Raw genomic sequence first — 18,587 nt, 5'->3', positions numbered from 1 at the left:
ACTCTATCTAAAGCTCCATCTTTATGTGCACACCACACAGCCATCTCTTTTCTAGGTCTTTCTATTTCTTCAGGCTCAACCTCAGAAGTGGTGCCAATCTGCTCTCAGATCCCACATATCTCTTTAGAAATTTCTGTGTCCTTCCTCTTCCCTGATCTAGGCCTGGGAAAAGTAGCAGGATTCAGAGCCCTTCTATGGTAGATTTCAGATGGCTACCAATTCTTTGATATTCCTCCCCTTAAAGTAAGATTCATGTCCCCTGTTCTTGAATGTGGGTGGGCTTTGTGATTGCTTTCAACAATATATCAGAGCAAAAGTAACACTGTGATTTTACTCATCACTGGGCCCAGGCCTTAAGAGTCCAATAATTTCCTGATGCTTGAAATATGCTTTCTAGAAGCCTTAGGCCACCATGTAAGAAGCACAACCACCCTAAGTCCCCCATTCTGGAGAAGCCATATGGAAGTGTACCAGTCATCAGTCCCAGCTGAGCCCAGTCTGAATTCCTAGCCTATGAAATTGAGATGAAATAAAATGGTCGTTGTTTTAAGCTGCTGCTACTCCTTCTCAACAACGTTGTCGTTGCTTTCTTTATGCGTCTCCATCTGTATTCATAGATTCCCTTCAGTGAATCTTTGCTGGTTGAGGGGCGTGACTGTACCGACCAGGGAGCTAGAATCTCTACATCATGCATCATGCATCATGTAGTCTCTCAAATTACTCCGGCCTGAGCACATCCCTCTCCCTGCCAATGGTTTGGCTTTTGAATCTCAAAAGCCAGGAGTCTTACCTACTTTCTTATCTACTTTCTGCTGTGCCTTCTCTTCCCTGTAGACAAGGGACAGAAGAGCCTTGTTGACCAAATTGGCATGGTAGTGGGAGATCAGCAGAGGAAGAAATACAGAGAGAAACATGAGAAAACATTTAAGTATGACACTGAATTCTAGTGACTTTTGAGATCAAGGTCTAAACCACTTCTGTTACAAAGAAAGGAAGACACAGGAAAATCAGGAGACCATGCAGGGCTGGGTGGCAGAGTGAGAACTTTAGATCCATGGACTCTGACTTCCAGCCTTATAGTCATTTAGCAAGTCTTCCAAAATATGTCTGGGATACTTATTTGAAGCTGAATTATCCATCTTGAAAATACAGTTCACTCTCATTCAATGCTGATGGAAACGTAAACTGGTATAATGACTTCAGACTGCCACTCCACACCTAAAAGAAATGAGAACATGTCCAAAAAGTGGGTACAGAAATGTTCATAGCACGTTTATTCACAACAACCCAAACTGGAAACAACCCAAGTGTCTGTCAACAGGAAAGTGGATAAACAGACTGTGGTATACTCAATACCATCGAATACTACAGCAATAAAAAAAAAACAAAACCAGACCACCAGGTATGCAACAAGATCATGGAAACACAACACATTGTGTTGAGCAAAAGAAACAAGACACAGAAGAGCACATACTGTATAATTCTATTTATATGAACCTCAAAGACAGGTAAAAGTAATCTATGGGGAAGGGCTCTCTGGAATGAGAAGATTGGCTAAAAAAGAGGCACAGGGGAATATTCTCACATGGTGGAAATGTTCTGTGTCTTGGCATATACATATGTAATAGTTTAACAAAATCAAGATTTAAAAATTTTATTGTATGTAACTTATACCTCAATTAAAAAAAACATAAATATATATGTATATGGCATATATATACACATACAATACACTCACTATAAATACATGTATATTCCATATATGTATGTATTTTATATATATTACATATATGCACATCTGTATGTACTTCATGTATTATATAGCACATATATATTATCACTTCCAAATCTAATTCAAGAAGTTATTCTTCTGGGGGTGCTGAGGTGGCTCACTGGTTAAGCATCTGCCTTTGGCTCAGGACGTGATCCCAGGGTCTGGGATTGAACCCCAAGTTGGGCTCCCTGCTCAGCAGGGTGTCTGCTTCTCTCTTTCCCTTTGTACCTCACCCAGCTTATGTTTTCTCACTCTCTCTCTCTCAAATAAATCAATAAATAAAATCTTTTAAAAAAGAAAAAATTGTTCTTCTGGTTACTGTTCTTTTACCTCCTGGCATGATTTTGATTTTCATTTTCCCCGAGATCAGTCTCCTTTCTTTTGCTTTAAATTTTTATTTTTTGCTATGATTATATTATTGGCAGAAATTCATTTTAAGTTTTTAATATTTTTCTAAATGGCTGACCTATCAGGGGTCCTATAGTTCTACTCTCCAAAACACCAGGAAACAAACCCTTTCCATCTGAATGCACTACACAACCTTCTCCTTCAGAAATCTCACTGCCTCCCCAGAATCTACCAGAAGTGGGAAAGGTCTTCTCAACTCTCAGACCTCCATGCAGGTTCAAACTTAAAAACCTTGACTCATACTGTTCCCTATGCCTGGAAAACCTTTCCTTCTGTATCTGTCCAACTTCTCTACATGCTTCCAAACCCAACCATCCTTGGTATCCTCCCCTTAATCTTCATCTGCTTTTCATGGCCTCTGTGTCAGCTTTCTTCCCACTGGACTCTAATTCTCTATTTCACTCCTGTGAATTTTCCCAGCTCATGTCCAGGGACATGTCTGCATGGAATTCGCACCCCCTTTCTAGCACAGTGTCTAGTAAACATTGGGGATGCAATTTGTTTGGAGGTGTCTCCAAATGAATGGATAAATCCTCAGGTTCCATTATAATACAGCGGTTTCACTTTCCGTAAATAAAAAATCTCCAACATTGCAAAAATTCATCTGGAGATTGGGGAAATAAAATGTTCACAAAAATAAAAGTGCTGTGAATGCAACTGTAAATGGGAAACCTCTCCTTTCTATGGAGACTAATTGCCCCCAACGGGCTAACAGCAAATAATGAGTAATGAAGGATGCCAAAATTATTTATAAAGCTTTGGCTCCTGTGGCTTTGATAAATTTATCATGAAATGCCCTACAGAACCTCAACCCCAGGGGGGGAGTCCATTGCTTCTGTGATCATGACTTGAGATGTGTTTAAGGCTGGGTTTCAGAAACATCAAATGCTTGAGTGTGTGTGTGTGTGTGTGTGTGTGTGTGTGTGTGTGTGTGTGTGTAAGAAGTCACAAACGCTTTGGAAAACTAGAAAACTTACTATCTGGGCATACATCTTATTAGTGATGGCAAACCTTTGACACATCTGTTCCAAACCCCCACTCATTTTTCTCCCTACAGATCCTGGGTAGGAAGATACAGGAAAGCCTGCTTTTGTGAATTTAAATACAGGTTTCCAACCTAAAAGTCAGGTGGACATGAGTGATTCCTGGAGGTAAGTAGATAGAATATCTGAGTAAAAACCTCAGTTCTACCCAAGATTTGTGACCCCAGAGATATCTGCCCTCCACTATCTTGCCACCACCCCTAGCACTCTGGGCTTTCCCTTGATGTAGGAAATATTTTCAGTAAAAAAGTTGAAGGAAGAGGATGAAGGAGCTTAGGTGGAGGTAATCATCATCAGAGCAGCTATGACCCTCTCCAGAAAGCTCTGAGCAGACAAAAGTGTTCACAGGACCTGAAAGTAACATCTCTCCATACTTTCATGGAAAATGGCATCTTGCTAATTGTGATTATATTCTGCTCTAAAAAAAGTGGAAATTGGTTCTATGAGTCTTAAAGCTCCAATATCCTGGCAGGAGGCACAAAGGGAAGGAAGCCTGAGCAGTTGTATGATCTTGATGCCTCTTCAGTAGGAAGTGAAAGCAGGACTCCTCTGGCCTTGGTTTCAGAAGATGCTCCCCTACGCCAGTGAGATAGACAGGGAAATCCGAACCACAGTCTCCCCATATGGAGATGTGCCAAGGACATGAGAACCCCCAGCTGGATCAGGGTTGTGAAAACAAGATCAGAGTGTGGGAAGGGATAGGATTGGAGGAGAAATTCTTTGCAGAAAACTGTGCTGATGCCTTGAGGGGCTGGATGGAGTGCTATGTCCATTGCTTCTGGTCTGTAGGGAGTGGGCTTCAATAGAAACATCCAGAGGGCTTCTTCTGGGTTCTCCGCAGTTGGGGCCAATGTGGCCTAGAGTTGTACTCCTGCCCAGGTAACCAAGGATGTGTGTACCAGATGTGGGCCATGTTAAGTCTTGTTCAAGCATTCAGCTGGGAGGACCAAGGCCTCACAGGATGAGAGCTGTGAAAAGTGGACACCCTGACCATGGCACTTGGAATCAATATTGCTATCCTACTTCCATGCACTGTACTTTGATGGGGTCTCAAACAGCAGCTTGCATGTGGGAGAGAGGTAGGTAAGAGAAAAGCAGAAGTCACTTCTCCTTCCCAGTGGGAGATAGCTGCCAACCACAGGTGTTAGCATGGAGTGAAGTCTTACCTTTGAGTGCTGTATGAGCCATGTCTTTCTATTCCATATTTTTTGGATGCTTTGACATCTTGCTGATCCTGGAGGACTGCAAGGGCTAACCAATTCTTAGAGATAGTTTAAAAAGTAAAATAAAAATAAGACTTGCCTTCAAAAGAGGACCTTCCTATGCAAACCAACCAATCCAGAGCCTCTGCCCCCAACAACCACCGCGCTGGTCAGACTCTCACGCTAGGCCACTATCCAACCCAGGGCCAGATACCAGGCAACTAGGGACAGCTCCTATGCACCAACGCCTGCTAAAATTATTCAAACCAGCCAATCCTTAATCTGCTTACCCAGCCTCACAGAAACTACAGTAAAGGCTCTTGCTCACATTTTTCCTCACTCCCTCTGCCTGACCCCTGTGCTTCCATGTGTGGCTCCTTGTGACAAGGTACATCCCCTTCTCTTGGGATCTTCTCTTGGGATAGTGTCATGAACTATCTTTTCAATGGCAGCCTCCGGATCTGTTGGCCTCACTGTATCTGAATAATAACAAAACCTACATTTTAGAACAAGTGAAGATGGAAGCCTTCATTAATATCCTTAATTGGATGCATCCTCATTATTAGCTAAAAGTGACTGAAAGACCATCTATGACCTAGGTCAGAGTAGGAAACAAGTTATATTAATGTTCAGAGGCTAGGGAAAGTTATTCTCCTGAAAAATTATAAAAGGACCATCTGAGACAAAAAATAAAGTTGCATTTTGGTTTTGACACAAGTTGTATTTATGGAGCAGACCATTTTCAGCTATATTTAAATCATTATTACTGTTCACAGCCTGAAATGTTACTGCACCAAGAAGAAGAAAATGTATTCTACAGTTTAGAGCTCTCCATGGGCTTTGGAAAAGTGACCCTGCAACCAACACCATACATGTCACACTCTCGCTGTTCTACGCTCACTTGAATGTGCAGGTATTGGTAGAAAAGGAATATGAGGGTTGGGAACTGTGAAGTCACAACTGCCAAATCAAAGCAGTCAAATCTAAGGGCAGACGTTAATTCATGCCTGATTTTGTCAGTAGGGGTGAGAGGAAGGACCCCAGAGAAATGAAAACCCTGAAGGGTGGTAGAAGCATCCTGATGAGGGTTGTGACCATCTCCTGTCTATCTCCTGAAATCACTTGTGAAACTAGTGAAACTAGGGAAAATTGGCCAGGTGCCAACCAAAGGTTAGAAACGTGCAGTGTCTGTAATAAACATGCAGAGGAAACCAAATGGAATAAGGCCACCAGGTGGACCTGTAGCCAAACTGCTCAGAAGGTACTGGGCTCATGAGAAGAATGTCCGGAAGACCAAGGGCTGCATGAGCTCCTCATCCTCCACCACTGGAAACAAAGAAGCTAGAAGCAGAACAGACTATGTATGAGCTGATGGAGGCTACTGGGGGTCCTTCTGATGGTTCTCAGACATTGGAAGCACAAGAATCGTACCTGGGTAGCTCTTTAAAATACTGCTTCTCAGGGGCACCGGGGAAGCGCAGTCAGTTAAGCATCCAACTCTTGATCTCAGCTCTGATCATGATCTCAGGGTCCTGAGTTCAAGCCCCATGTTAGCTCCACACTGGGTGCAGAGCCTACTTAAATAAATAAATAAATAAATAAATAAATAAATAAATAAATAAGCTGCTTCCCAAGTTCCATGCCAAATGATGCTGACTCAGGAGGTCTGGAAGGAGGCCCAGGATCGAGCATTTATCAAGCACATAGACTGTCCCTATGAAACTCCTGATTTCACTCCACACCAACCCTCATGCTTGATTCAGCACTGCCTCATATCCTACTGTCCATCACTACACACATACATACACATACACCCCAGAAAGAAAACTCCACAAGACCATTCTGAGCTTACTTAGGATGTTGTAGGAAGTTTCAGAGGAGGTCACACTGTAAGACACACAGCATTTCATGACAGACTTCCCCTTTGAACATCACCTGCCTGGTCTCTCCTCTTGGGCACCAGCCATGCTGCATCTCTCCCTCCTGACCTTTCCCCAACTGCTCTATATTCCCATCTCTCCCTCACAGGCTCCAACTCTTTGCCAAATTTAACTCCGCCTACTCTGTTAACTTTGAGTACTCATATTTTGCAAACAAAATGTCCTCCAGCTACTAGGATCCTCACACACCGCCTCCCTTTCGAAGGAAGGTTATAAGTAACAACAGCTTTTTCCCAGTAGCCACGGTGAGGATGAGGTTCACCTCCAGTGAGATACCAATGGGGAAGCAGCTGAGCAGAAGTGACAGCCAACGACAGGAGAAATGGTGCGTGCATGGGTGGGAGAAGTCAATGGGCCATGGGGAAAATGCATGTCAAAACCACAATGAGGGGGACCTAGGTGGCTCAGTCAGTTAAGTGTCTGCCTTCAGCTCATGTTATGATCCCAGGGTCCTGGGATCAAGCCGCACATCGGGCTCCCTGCTCCTCCAAGGAGCCTACTTCTCCCTCTTCCTTAGCACCTCCCCTTCTTGTGCTCTCTCATTCTCTCTGTCTCTTAAATAGATAAAATCTTTTTTATATAAATTTATTTTTATTGGTGTTCAATTTGCCAACATATAGAATAACACCCAGTGCTCATCCCATCAAGTGCCCCCCTCAGTGCCCATCACCCAGTCACCTCCACCCCCCGCCCACCTCCCATTCCACCACCCCCAGTTCGTTTCCCAGAGTCAGGAGTCTCCCATGTTCTGTCTCCCTTTCTGATATTTCCCACTCATTTTTTCTCCTTTCCCCTTTATTCCCTTTCACTATTTTTTATATTCCCCAAATGAATGAGACCATATAATGTTTGTCCTTCTCCGATTGACTTATGTATACAATGGAATATTACTCAGCCATTAGAAACGACAAATACCCACCATTTGCTTCAACGTAGATAAAAATCTTTTTTAAAAAATCACAATGAGATACCATGCCATACCCACCAGGATGATTAGATTCAAAGTCAGATAAGAACTAGTGTTGACAAAGATGTGGAGAAATTGGAACCCTCATACATTGTTATTGGTAAGAGTATAAAATGGTACAACTACTTGAATAACAGTCTAGCAGTTCCTCAAAAAGCTAAGCATAGAGCCATAATATGATACAGCAATTCCACCTCTAAGTATGTACCTAAGAGAAAGAAAACACAGATCCATGCAAAATCTTGTACATGAGGGTTCATAGTAGCATCATTACATTAGCCAAGAGGTAAAAACAACCCAAATACCCAACAACATGTGGCCTAACTGTACACACTGGGTGGAATACAATGGAACACCAGCAATAAAAAGGAATGAGGGTGATTCATGCAACAACATGTGTGATCCTTGAAAACATGCTAAGTGAAAAGCCAGACACAAAAGGCCTCATGTCATATGATTCTACTTATATGGAATGTCCAGGATAGGCAAATCTATAGAGAGAGAAAGCGGATTAGTGGTGGCCTAAGGCTGGGAGAACTTGGGGGAAACATGGAATGGTTACTAATGGGTACAGGGTTTCTTTTTGGAGTGAAGGAAATACCCTCAAACGAATCGTGGTGATGGCTGCACAACTCTGTGACTATACAAAGGCAGTTGAATTGTGTATTTTAAATAAGTGAATTGTATAGCACATGAATTACAGCTCAATAAAGCTGTGTTGTTGTTGTTGTTGTTTTTTAATAGAAAAAGAGAAAGAAGACCAGTGGAGAACTTAGGCTTCAAACGAAGCAGGCCTGTGTTGAATACCTACCACTTCCCAGCCATGTGGCTTTAGGTAAGTTATTTAGCGTCTTAAAGCCTTTGTTTTCCTTATCTATAGAACAGGGACATAAATACATTTTCCCAGGCTTATTGTGAGGATTGAATGAGATCATGCATACAAACTGCTCAATATGCTATTGGAACACAGGATAGCACACACTCCGTGAGTAGATGCTAATAGTACTCCTAGTAATAGTAATAAATGCTGTGTCTTGCAAAGCCTCAGAGGTCTTTGTGCTCATTTGTTTATTCAGTGAATACAGACCCAGGCCTACCCTGGGTCTGACAATGTTCAAGACACTGGGGATATAGCCGTGAGTAGATTAGAAAAAAATTCCAGCATATGTGAAGCTCACATTCCAACTGGGGAGAAATAAGACAGAAAGACATGACAAATACCAGAAATGGACAGATGGGCCTCCAGGCCTCCTCCTCAGAGCAGCTCACTATTAGGTTTGTTGTTGTTGTTGTTGTTGTTGCTGTTGTTATTTTGAGAGAGAAAGAGACACAGAGAGACAGAGAGAGAGAGAGAGAGAGAGAGAGCATGGGAGCAGGAGCGGAGAATCCCAAGCAAGCTCCACGCCCACTGTAGGCTCGATCCCAAAATCCTGAGCACATGACCTGAGCCCAAATCAAGAGGTCCAACCCTCAATCTACTGAGCCACCCAGGCACCCCATCACAATTAGATTTTGATTATTGACCTTTAAATGAGGTTTTATTTGAATCTACAATTCTCAAAGCTAAAGAACCTATAGTCCTCAAGAGAGGAAAAAACTCCTGCCCACTTTTATTCCCAAAACCCTTGGAGCATCTTGAAATCAACATGGCATCTCACACATAAATGTTCATTCCAAATTTTACCCCAATGACATGGCTTGAAATAGGCCCCCTTCTCAAGCCATGCAAAATGGAATTTCTCATTTGTCGTGAAAGCTAGACTTCTGAGCAAATGCAATTCCAAGCAGTCATCAAGATTCATGCTGCTAATAGGGCCTCCTGTCTTTCTGATTCAGTTTGGATCTTTCAAAAACGCCTTGATTAAATTTGGCTCTCTGAAAATGTCAGGGACTTTGATTCAGGAAGTGTGAATTCTCAGCACGTTTGCCAAATGTAGGACGCTTCTCTTCATCACACATTCACTTTCCTCAGTGACTAAGGGCTGTGTCTTACACAAATGGGTACATTTTTAGCCTAGTGGCTGAAGAAGAACACCAGCCAGAATTAAATGCCCACTTCCCTTGCAGGTTCACTGTGCCATGAAGGTAAATGACATCGTGAGTGGTGCCTTCAGTCTTCTGAATGAATCTGCGGGGACTAGGCTGGGTGCATTCCAAGCTTGTTCATCAGCAATGCCCAGGTAGGAGGACTCGGAGACACTTGCATGGTATCTGCCAAAAGGTGTGCTTGACTACACTAAAGCACTTCTCAGTTTTCAAAAGTCTCAGCGGCCTCCTCTGTCTTCCCTCCTCGGCCCCAAGCACACGGCAGAGGGATGAGCTCTCATCTCTCATGCGGTGCATCTGGCATCGGCTGACAGGGCGCTCAATTACAGTCTCCTCTGGGAAGCAGCACCAGGAGCCACTTGTTGTATTTTCTGACAGATGCCAGGGGGAGGAGGATGTGAGCAAACAAGGTATACCTGTCCTTTAATATCCCGACATCTGTAACAAGGACCACCCCTGCGGCCACCCAAACAAAGAACAGGGTGGCGATGGGGAATCATGACAAGACTGCGGGGATGTTTAAACGAGACCCCCTTTGTGTTGCTGGAGAATACCTGGAAATGTTGGCTGCATATCCTCCTATGTCTGGCTTCTTTCTCAGCCCCGACAATGACAACCTCCCCTTGTGACAGAACGGGAGAAAAGTCAGAACCATGGCTTGGCTTTTGAATGTCAAAGTCAGCTTTGGGTTGTAAGAAACTGAAGGATTCAGAGCCTAATTCATAGATTATCTAGAAGCTTGGAAGACCTATGACAGGTCAGAGTTAGTTTTCCAAGCTCGGGAGAGAAGTTCCCAGGAGGGCAGAAGAGAGAACATCTGGGAAGTGGTGCAGGCAGCAAGGGAGGTGGACACTGGGGCTTTCCTCTGAAAATGGCCCTGCTCCTCCACCCACCGTCAGAACCTGCAGGGGAGCGCAGAATATGACAGTGACCTCAGGCAGGGGTGGGGGTCCTACGGCAGAGGGTCCCACACTTAGGTTGCTAGACAAAATGAAATATTGGGACATATTTATACTAAAAAAACACTCATTGTTTACCTGAAATTCAAATTTATTCAGGTGACCTGTATTTTTATTTACTAAATCTGGCAGCCCTACTTGTTCCTCACCTTCTCGGGGAAAACATAAAAAGCCCATAAAAAGCCCCTTCATCGTAAGTATGATGAGAAAGATCAAGGGAAGGGACAGCCTTGGGAACGTCGCCGCCCCATGGCCAGAAGCAGAAGGAAAAATGTTTGCTCTGCATAAGGGGGAGTCCCAGAGCCAGGCTCTTGGGTAAAGTTCCAGAAGCCAAATGAGGACACAGCCGCCACCTGTAGGAGGCATTCTCCTCAGACAAGGTCAGTATGGCTTGATAGTGCCACCCAGACCAGAGTTCACACACACAAACACAGACACACACATACACTGTTCCTCCGTGCCAAAACAGTAAAATCCCACACTTTATAGAGCACTTGCTATGTACCAGGGACTATTTGCATAACTTATGTTAATACTTTCTAAATGCACTATACTTTGTCCACTCCTCTAATCCTTACAACAACCCTACAAGGTAGGTAGTTTTATCTCCATTTTCCTGATGAGGAAGCAGAGACAAAGAAGTTAGGTGAGCATCTCAAAGTCATCTGGCTGGCAAGTGACAAACCAGGTGTGAGGAGGATAGCTGTTTGAGTCCAGAGCCTGCACTCTTCTTTTCTTAAAGATTTATTTATTTATTTATTCATGAGAGACACAGAGAGAGACAAAGACATAGGCAGAGGGAGAAGCAGGTTCCATGCAGGAAGCCCGATGTGGGACTCGATCCCGGGAGTCTGGGATCATGTCCTGAGCCAAAGGCAGATGCTCAGCCGCTGAGCCACCCAGGTGTCCTCAGAGCCCACACTCTCAATCTCCTCTCAATGGCCTCTACAACGTGTATCATTTGGGCTTGGGTGTAACAACAAGTTATGGAGAAACGCAATTAGCAGTGACTGAGACATAAGTCCCGAAGTAGACAGGCCAAGACTGGTCTGGCCAGTTCCTCCCAGCCTCCCCTCTGCCCCACTAGGTGGTTTCAAACTTGTAGTCCAAGATAGCTGCAGGGGCCCCAGTCATCACATCTGTGTTCCAATCAGGAAGAAAGAGGGAAAAGAGTGGGCTCCCCAACCTCCTGCTGCCAACTAAACTCTTGCAGGAAGTCACACATACCACCTCTTAGATACATGGCCTCATCTTGCTGCAGGAGGGGTTGGAGCAACCAATTTTTTGGCTAGTTGACAACATGCCCAGCTGCAATTAGGAATGAAAGAAGAAAATGACTATTGAGCAGTCCCTGTTACATTAGCTCTGAAATGTCAAATTTCCCAGAACTATCAACTTCTACTAGATTTTCCTTTCCTCAAGTCCCTCCCCTCAGCCCTGCTGTGGATGGAGCCAACAAAGTAGCGTGAGTGCCTTCTCAAGGAGTCTGTGAAGAGCTCATGAGGCTGGAGGCTGAGGAACAGAAGTGTTCTCAGGAATTGTCCTCATCCCTTGCCCCCCCACTTTGAAGCAACCACCATTCTGATTCCTACCACCGCAGGTTAGTTTCACATTTTTCTCAAACTTCATGTAAACCAGAATCACAGAGCATGAACCTTTTGTGTCTGGGCTATTTCACTCAGCCTTGCATTTGAGATTCCTTCCTGTGATGTGTAACAGGGCTGTATGGTGCTCCCCATGATGAAGTCACAATGTGCTCATCTATTCACCTGCTGAGAGACATCTGGTCTTCTCCAGATTTGAGATACTGTAAATAAAGCTTGTGTGAGTATTCTTGCACAAGGCTTTTTGTGGACTTCGCTCTACATTATTCTCTGTTAAATACCTAGAATTAAAACTATAGGGCAGACAGGCCTGAGTTATAGGACAGATAGGCATTTAACTTTTTATGTAATTGCCAAGCAATTTTCTAAAGTAGTCACAAAATTTTACAACCCCCTACCCAGAGACAATACATGAGTGTTCCAATTCTCCACATGGCGGGTTCCGGGGAGGAGCCCCAGGGGTGACACATTGTCCTCACCTGGACCTCAAGGGCCTGGCAAGATCACCAGCTGAAGCTCCAGCCTGGGAAGCCATGGTAGGAGTTCTTCTGCATGATGGCCACAGGGAGGCTTGGGCTGAGGAAGTCCAGAGTAGGACTGCCACAGGCCCTGTGATGTGAGGGAGACCTGGGCGAAGACATTTTTGGGAACTTGAAGGTCACAAGCCCCTCACAGAGGGGCTCCTGCCATCCTTCATGTCAGCACTGGCCTGTCAGGAATGCAGGAATACAGTAATATATGAAGGGGGTGCGGTTAGGAGATGAGCTTTTGACACTCAGGATAGGCCCCAAAGGGAGTAATGGCCCCAGAAAAGAGCCAGCAATGCCTCCATCACAAACCCCCACATACTCTAAAAAGCCAGGATGCAGGGACCCCTCTGACCTGGAGTACGAGGAATGTGTAGGTGGTAGGAGCTGTTTCACCCAGATGTAAAAGATGCTGCTGTCTTATGGAAGACTCTCCCAGTGGAGTCTTAGGTCCACGGTTCAGGAACTCTGGAAAATCAACAAGCCTTTCAGGTGGCTTGATCAAGAAACATCTATCTATCTTCATATTTCTCCTGATTTTATTATCTTCTCAACACAGAACATTTGTTCTGACTCTGAGTAAGGAAACTGAGGCACAAACCCAGGCCCTTCCCCAAGACCTGGAGTCTCTCAGTAGCAAAACAGTAGTTCCCATCTTACCTTGGTGGTTCCAAAGCAGGAGCTCCATGCTTTACGCCCCTATTCCTTTTATTTACATCCTGTAAACCCACTGGGCTGAGTGGTGGCCTGAGGACTTAGGAATGTGGTGCCACTGCCACCTGGTGGTAATGTGATCACATGGCCTGTGGCTGGGGCTCCCAGAGAAGACCAGGGGACAGAGATAAAGGACACATCTTCAGAATGAAGGACCAATGGACAGCCTAACCAATGGAATATTTGAGGTTCCCAAAGCCCCTCTAGAAGCTTTGTCCCCAGAGGGCTCACAATTCTCAACGATTAGAATCTATCCTTCTAGAAAAGGCATTTTGAGATAAATGCATGCCAAAGTTTGTATGTGTAATTAACACACCAATGTCTTAGGTGTTTACCCAGTCAGCTAGGGCTTGCCAAGGAAACAGAAAGGTCAAGGGGATGGAACACAGAACTCAGGTAAGTTTTGATGGGGAAGATGCAATCCAGAAGTAGGGCTTAAAGCAAGGGCTTCACGCAAAAAGGTTGGATTTGGGTGGGGGCACTGAACTTAGAGCCCTTTCTATAATTCTGCCCTATTTGGCTTTTCTTTGTCAACTCCCCCACTTGAGTGGAAGAAGGTGGGTAAAAATTCTTAATGAGGAATACAAAGCCCTCTGAGTTCTGGATTCTGTGACGTGTCCAGCCTCCTGCCCTCTGCCCAACTTCACACCCTTGGGCAGTTCCATGCTTGGTGGGTAGTTATTTCTTGGGCTGCTCCCTGTAAATGCACTTTCTGGGACATGCCCTTCAACCCTGTAGAAGAGATAAAATCGTCTTTATTTTTACCCTTCTAGGTTCTTGGCTGGGGCTCTGTAACAAAAGAGAGATTAACCAGAGAAAAAAAGAGCTTAAGTTTATTAACATGTCCATCGTGCATGTAACACACCCAGAGATGAGTAACTCAAAAGGATATAAGAGTTTATGTGCCGTCCTAGGTAAAGAAAATGGGGCTTGGTGTTTCTGGGTGGGGGAGGCAAGTTACAGGAAGGTGATCAGAAGTATGGTAAATAAGGGTTATTTAGTGAAGTTTGTTATGCAGATTTAAGTTGTGCCTACTCCACTGATAAGAGTTGTTAAGGGTCGTCCACTTCCTGGTACAGGAGAGAGACACTTCTCTACAAATAGAAATTTCCTTTATAATAAATGTAAATTTACTTTACCAAAGGAAAATGTGTTTTCCTGTTTCTAGGGCTTTTCCTGCACCTGTTGGCTCTTAATGGCCACAAAATAATCCATATGCCAAAAAGGCAAATTTGGGGATAGCATGTTCTGGAATCCCTCAACTCCGTAACACTAAAGGCCTGATGCTACATACTCCAAGAGCAGCTTCCACACTGTATGCTATGTGGGTGGCATCCCTGGAGCACAACTCCATAGACAAGATGAGGAGTGCCTCTGGGGGCTCATGGACCTTGCAGAATGCCTGCCACTGCCATCCATGCAATTGTGGTGGGCAGTCATCTTCACAACCATGACCTGATCTCCAGGCCATAGTTGATCGATCTGATGTGGCTCCAAAAATAAATGGCATTAGTCAGAAAGCTCCCAGCCCCCAAGTTTGAAATTGATATGAGATTCCAAAATCAGATTGACAGCGGTACCATATAAAGAAAGTGTGGGCAGCAGCCCTAAATTCTATGTTATGGTACCCTGACCAGATCTCCTGTGCCAGGTTGAGCGCACCCATCTTGCCTCCTGCTGTGTGAGTTGCCAATGTTTTAAAGGTACTTTTTCTCTGGAAAATCACCTGCTGCCACAAAGAGCTCACCTCTCCCCCCACCCCCTCATAGCCACAGAGATACAAAAGGCCAGCCTCAAGGCTTAAGAACTCTGCAGTGGATTTGCATCCCAGAGGCCCCTTCACCAATCCTGCTTGACCACCTCCTTCACGTTCCTGCTTCCTCCCTGCATTATAGGCTTCACTTGAGAACACGACCCCCAACAGATCACCCAAATCCATCTCAGGTTCTACTTCTCGGGGACCCACCTAAGGCAACCATATTCTACCACATGGACTAGAAGCAAAGGGAGCCAGTCTGTGGGGAGAGAGTGGCAAAGATTCTCTTCTTGACCAAACTTTAGATGGCTTTGACTAGACCTCAACTTTGGCGTATAAAAACTGCAGACTCTCAGCACAACTGGTTTTGTCCGTCCCTGCACTAAGAGACCTGAACAAACACTAAGGTAGTTTCCAGTAGCTCAAGGCTGCATCCCTAGGATGCTCCCCTGAAAGTGCCTGCCTGACAGCTCAAGGCTGCCAGGGGAATCACTGCTCATTTCAGGCAAAACCTGGTAATACACAAACAAGTTCGGAAACCTAGCCCCGCCCCCCCCCCCCCCCCCCGCACTTAGCGAAGTTACTTTAGAAAGCTTGCTATTGTGAATCCTTTCTGTCCCCCTTGAGATATAGATCTTCTACCACCAGAACCATCTTCTCAAGGACCTGAGTGCTATCTCTCTGAAATGCAAACACTTAGGGGATAACTCTTGCCTCCCTCTTAGACAATTCTCCCTCTCAGTTCTTGGGCTCCTTACTTTAACTTGCACCACCTTCTGTCATAAAGATGTGAGAAGTCTGCTTCTCTATCTGATAATAACCAATGAACAAACTCAGTCTCTTCTCTAGCTCCCCCATTCTTTCAAAACCCCCAGTCATCTCTCTACAAACCAAAGTTGAGTTCAGCTCACACTGAAACCTCCTCCTCATTGCAATGGTTATGACCAAATAAAGTCTTTCCTCACCACGTTAACCAGTATCCAGCTTTATCTTTGGCAAGAGAAATGAAGCAACTATCCAATGGAGAGCTGGGGTGGGAAATGGGGACCAGCATCGCAAACTCATGTCAGTTTCTATTACTTGTAAGAAATTCAGCCCTTCCTGGTATATTTCCTCCTTGGGGTGGGCCCTTCTCTTCCCTGCTGTCTGCCTGGCTTCTATCTACTTGTCTTTCCACACAGCTCCAGTATCAACTCCTCCTTGAAGCCTGCCCTGATAAGACACTCTGCTGCTCCTGGCACGTGCTTCCATCATATCCAGAACCCCTTGAACATTGCTTGCACTTTTGCTTGACAATTACAGATGTCCTTTGAGTTTATATGGGAAACCAACTTAGTCAATAGAACTGAAAATGTGTGCTTTGGTGGAAAACTATGCATTGTTTTGTTATACTATACTTGTTCTTGTTATCTAATTCTGATTTCATGTAAGTGAATTTGCAACTCTGTAAATCATAGACAACTGATGCCAATGCAAAATAATTCTTGCCTAGGGACATGTAAATAAATTTTATGCAAGGGAAGGGTGACCTTCCTCTGTGGAAAATCCAGTCTTGAATCCACTTGTACATTCATTTCAATATTCCCAATCCATCTATAAATGGATCTGTTCTTTGGATTCTCCTTTGATATGCTTGTGAAATTTTTACCAGTTTTCTCATTAGTAAGCTAAATAAAGCCTCTAACATGTTCATGTTTATATCTTATGGGAGTGATGATTCTACCAGTTTTGGAAAATTATCCTTTAATATAACATTGGGGTCTCTTGTTTTTAAGTCTCATAGTAATGGCTACCATGGACTACACACTATGTAATGGGTTATACTTTCAATGTTTCATTTAGAATGGAGATATCATAAGTTTTGTTCACTGAATAAAATATACTTCAGCTCCTAGAATAGTCCCTGGAATACAGCAAGTGCTCAAAACTTATTTGTAACTAAATGAATAAATCTCATCAATGCCAGGCAAAGCTGCTGTTTTTATCTCCATTTTAAAGATGAGGAGGTTGAGGTCCTCAGATGAAATTGAGACAGGAAAAAAGTCTCATTATGGGGTTCCTGGATGGTTCTGTCAGTTAAGCATCTGCCTTTGGCTCAGGGTCCTGGGATCAAGCCCTGCATTGGGCTCCCTGCTCAGCGGGGAGCCTGCTTCTCCCTCCTCTCCCTGTCCTCAGCTCATGTTTTCTCTTGCTATCTCTCTCTCTCTCTCTCTCTCTCATGAATAAACAAATATCTCTCTTTCTCAAATTAATAAATAAAGCCTTTTTAAAAAAGTCCCATTACATTTCCTTTTACAGAAGTATGGAAATTGTCCCAAGAGGAACTCCCAACAGACTTTTCCTTATTTTCCTTTGGCTCAAATTACATAACATGTCCTTTTTTGAACCAATCTCCAAAGGAATGAACTCACACTTAGATCATCTGGGCCATGGCTAGAGTTGGTCATGAAGTCAAATGCAGTGGGGTGGGTCTGAACCAAACAGGTGGGTTCACTATCAGTAGTGTCAACTCCAACAAGTTTTGCAGTTGCCTCTTCCCCACTGAGTTCACCAGCTTAGAATCCACCTTATTTCTGTCTTCTTAAATCAATTTTTTATGTTGTCATGACTTTTTAGAAATATATCATTTATATCAATGAGATATGTCCATTGTCCCATGTGTACATCCATGTAACCACCACCCCCAATGAAGATAATGGAAGATTTACATCACCCCAAATAATGCTTTTGTGCAACTTTCCAGTCAATCCCATACCCCTGCCAAGAGGCAGGCAGTCACTGTTTTGATTTGTATCACTATAGACTAGCTTTGCCTATTCTAGAAATTCCCATAAATGGAATCACGTAGTATGTACTTTTTAATGTTTAGAACATTTCATTTAACATATTTTGGGGAAAAAAGATTTTTAGGATTCATCCATGTTTTTGTATGTATCTGTAATTTGTCCTTTTTTATTACTGGGTAGGACCCCATTCATACAATAGTGATATACACCACAAACTCTGTGTCCATTTTCCTCTTATGAATATTTGGTATTGTTTCCAGTTTGAGGCTTGTGAACAAAGATGCTAAGAACATTCACAAGGCTTCTCAGATACGTTTTTAAATTTTCTTCCTGGCTCAAGGATCCCAGACCACAGGTGAAATTAGCCCAATACACACAAGCAGCAATGGCTCAGTGACCAATGGAAAACTTGGTTTCCACCCAGGGACCATTTCCAGCCCAGGATCCTGGGCTGCCAGACTGAGATTCCATTCTTGTTTAGAGAACTCAGGCAAAATAACACCATTCCAGTTCTGTATTTGACCCCCTGGCACGCCCAGAGAAGGCCTCAGCAACTTTCCCTGAGAAGGGATTATACACTCCAATGCCTGAGGTATGCATTTTGTCCACATCCACCCATCCCTTGGGTCATCACACAGTTCCAACTCCAACTCCTAGGAGGACCTAGAGATTTCTTCCTTCCTTCCTTCCTTCCTCCCTCCCTTCCTTCCTTCCTTCCTTTCCTTCATTTCTTCTTTCTTTCTCTTTAAGCTCAACTGAAAAAACTGAGTCTATTCAGTCACCCATTCATTAAATATTTATTAAGCACTTAGTATGCACCAGGAATTAAGGATATAGCATTAAATATATAAAAGACAAAAT

At 43.9% G+C, this 18,587-nt stretch overlaps 1 long non-coding RNA gene across 3 annotated transcripts in view; it reads right to left on the bottom strand.

Moving 5' to 3' along the window:
* Positions 1-923: 923 nt before the first annotated feature.
* Positions 924-18,587, bottom strand: part of LOC140614197 (uncharacterized) — a 32,546-nt gene continuing 14,882 nt past the window's right edge. Inside the window, exons 3-7 of one of the 3 annotated variants that reach the window (XR_012015099.1) lie at positions 12,826-12,938; positions 12,423-12,652; positions 11,995-12,146; positions 11,567-11,647; positions 924-1,218 (exon numbers count right to left, since the gene is read on the bottom strand). This is a non-coding gene — a long non-coding RNA (uncharacterized lncRNA). Of the gene's footprint in view, positions 1,219-10,850; positions 11,648-11,994; positions 12,147-12,422; positions 12,653-12,825; positions 12,939-13,130; positions 14,025-18,587 lie in introns of those variants that run through there. The other 2 variants (XR_012015100.1, XR_012015098.1) reach the window with 2 other exon arrangements.

The sequence above is a fragment of the Canis lupus genome, chromosome 22 (assembly GCF_048164855.1).
Source record: "Canis lupus baileyi chromosome 22, mCanLup2.hap1, whole genome shotgun sequence".
NCBI lineage: Eukaryota > Metazoa > Chordata > Mammalia > Carnivora > Canidae > Canis > Canis lupus.
The sequence above is the reverse complement of the archived record's forward strand: the minus strand, read 5'-3'. Positions and strand labels throughout refer to the sequence as shown.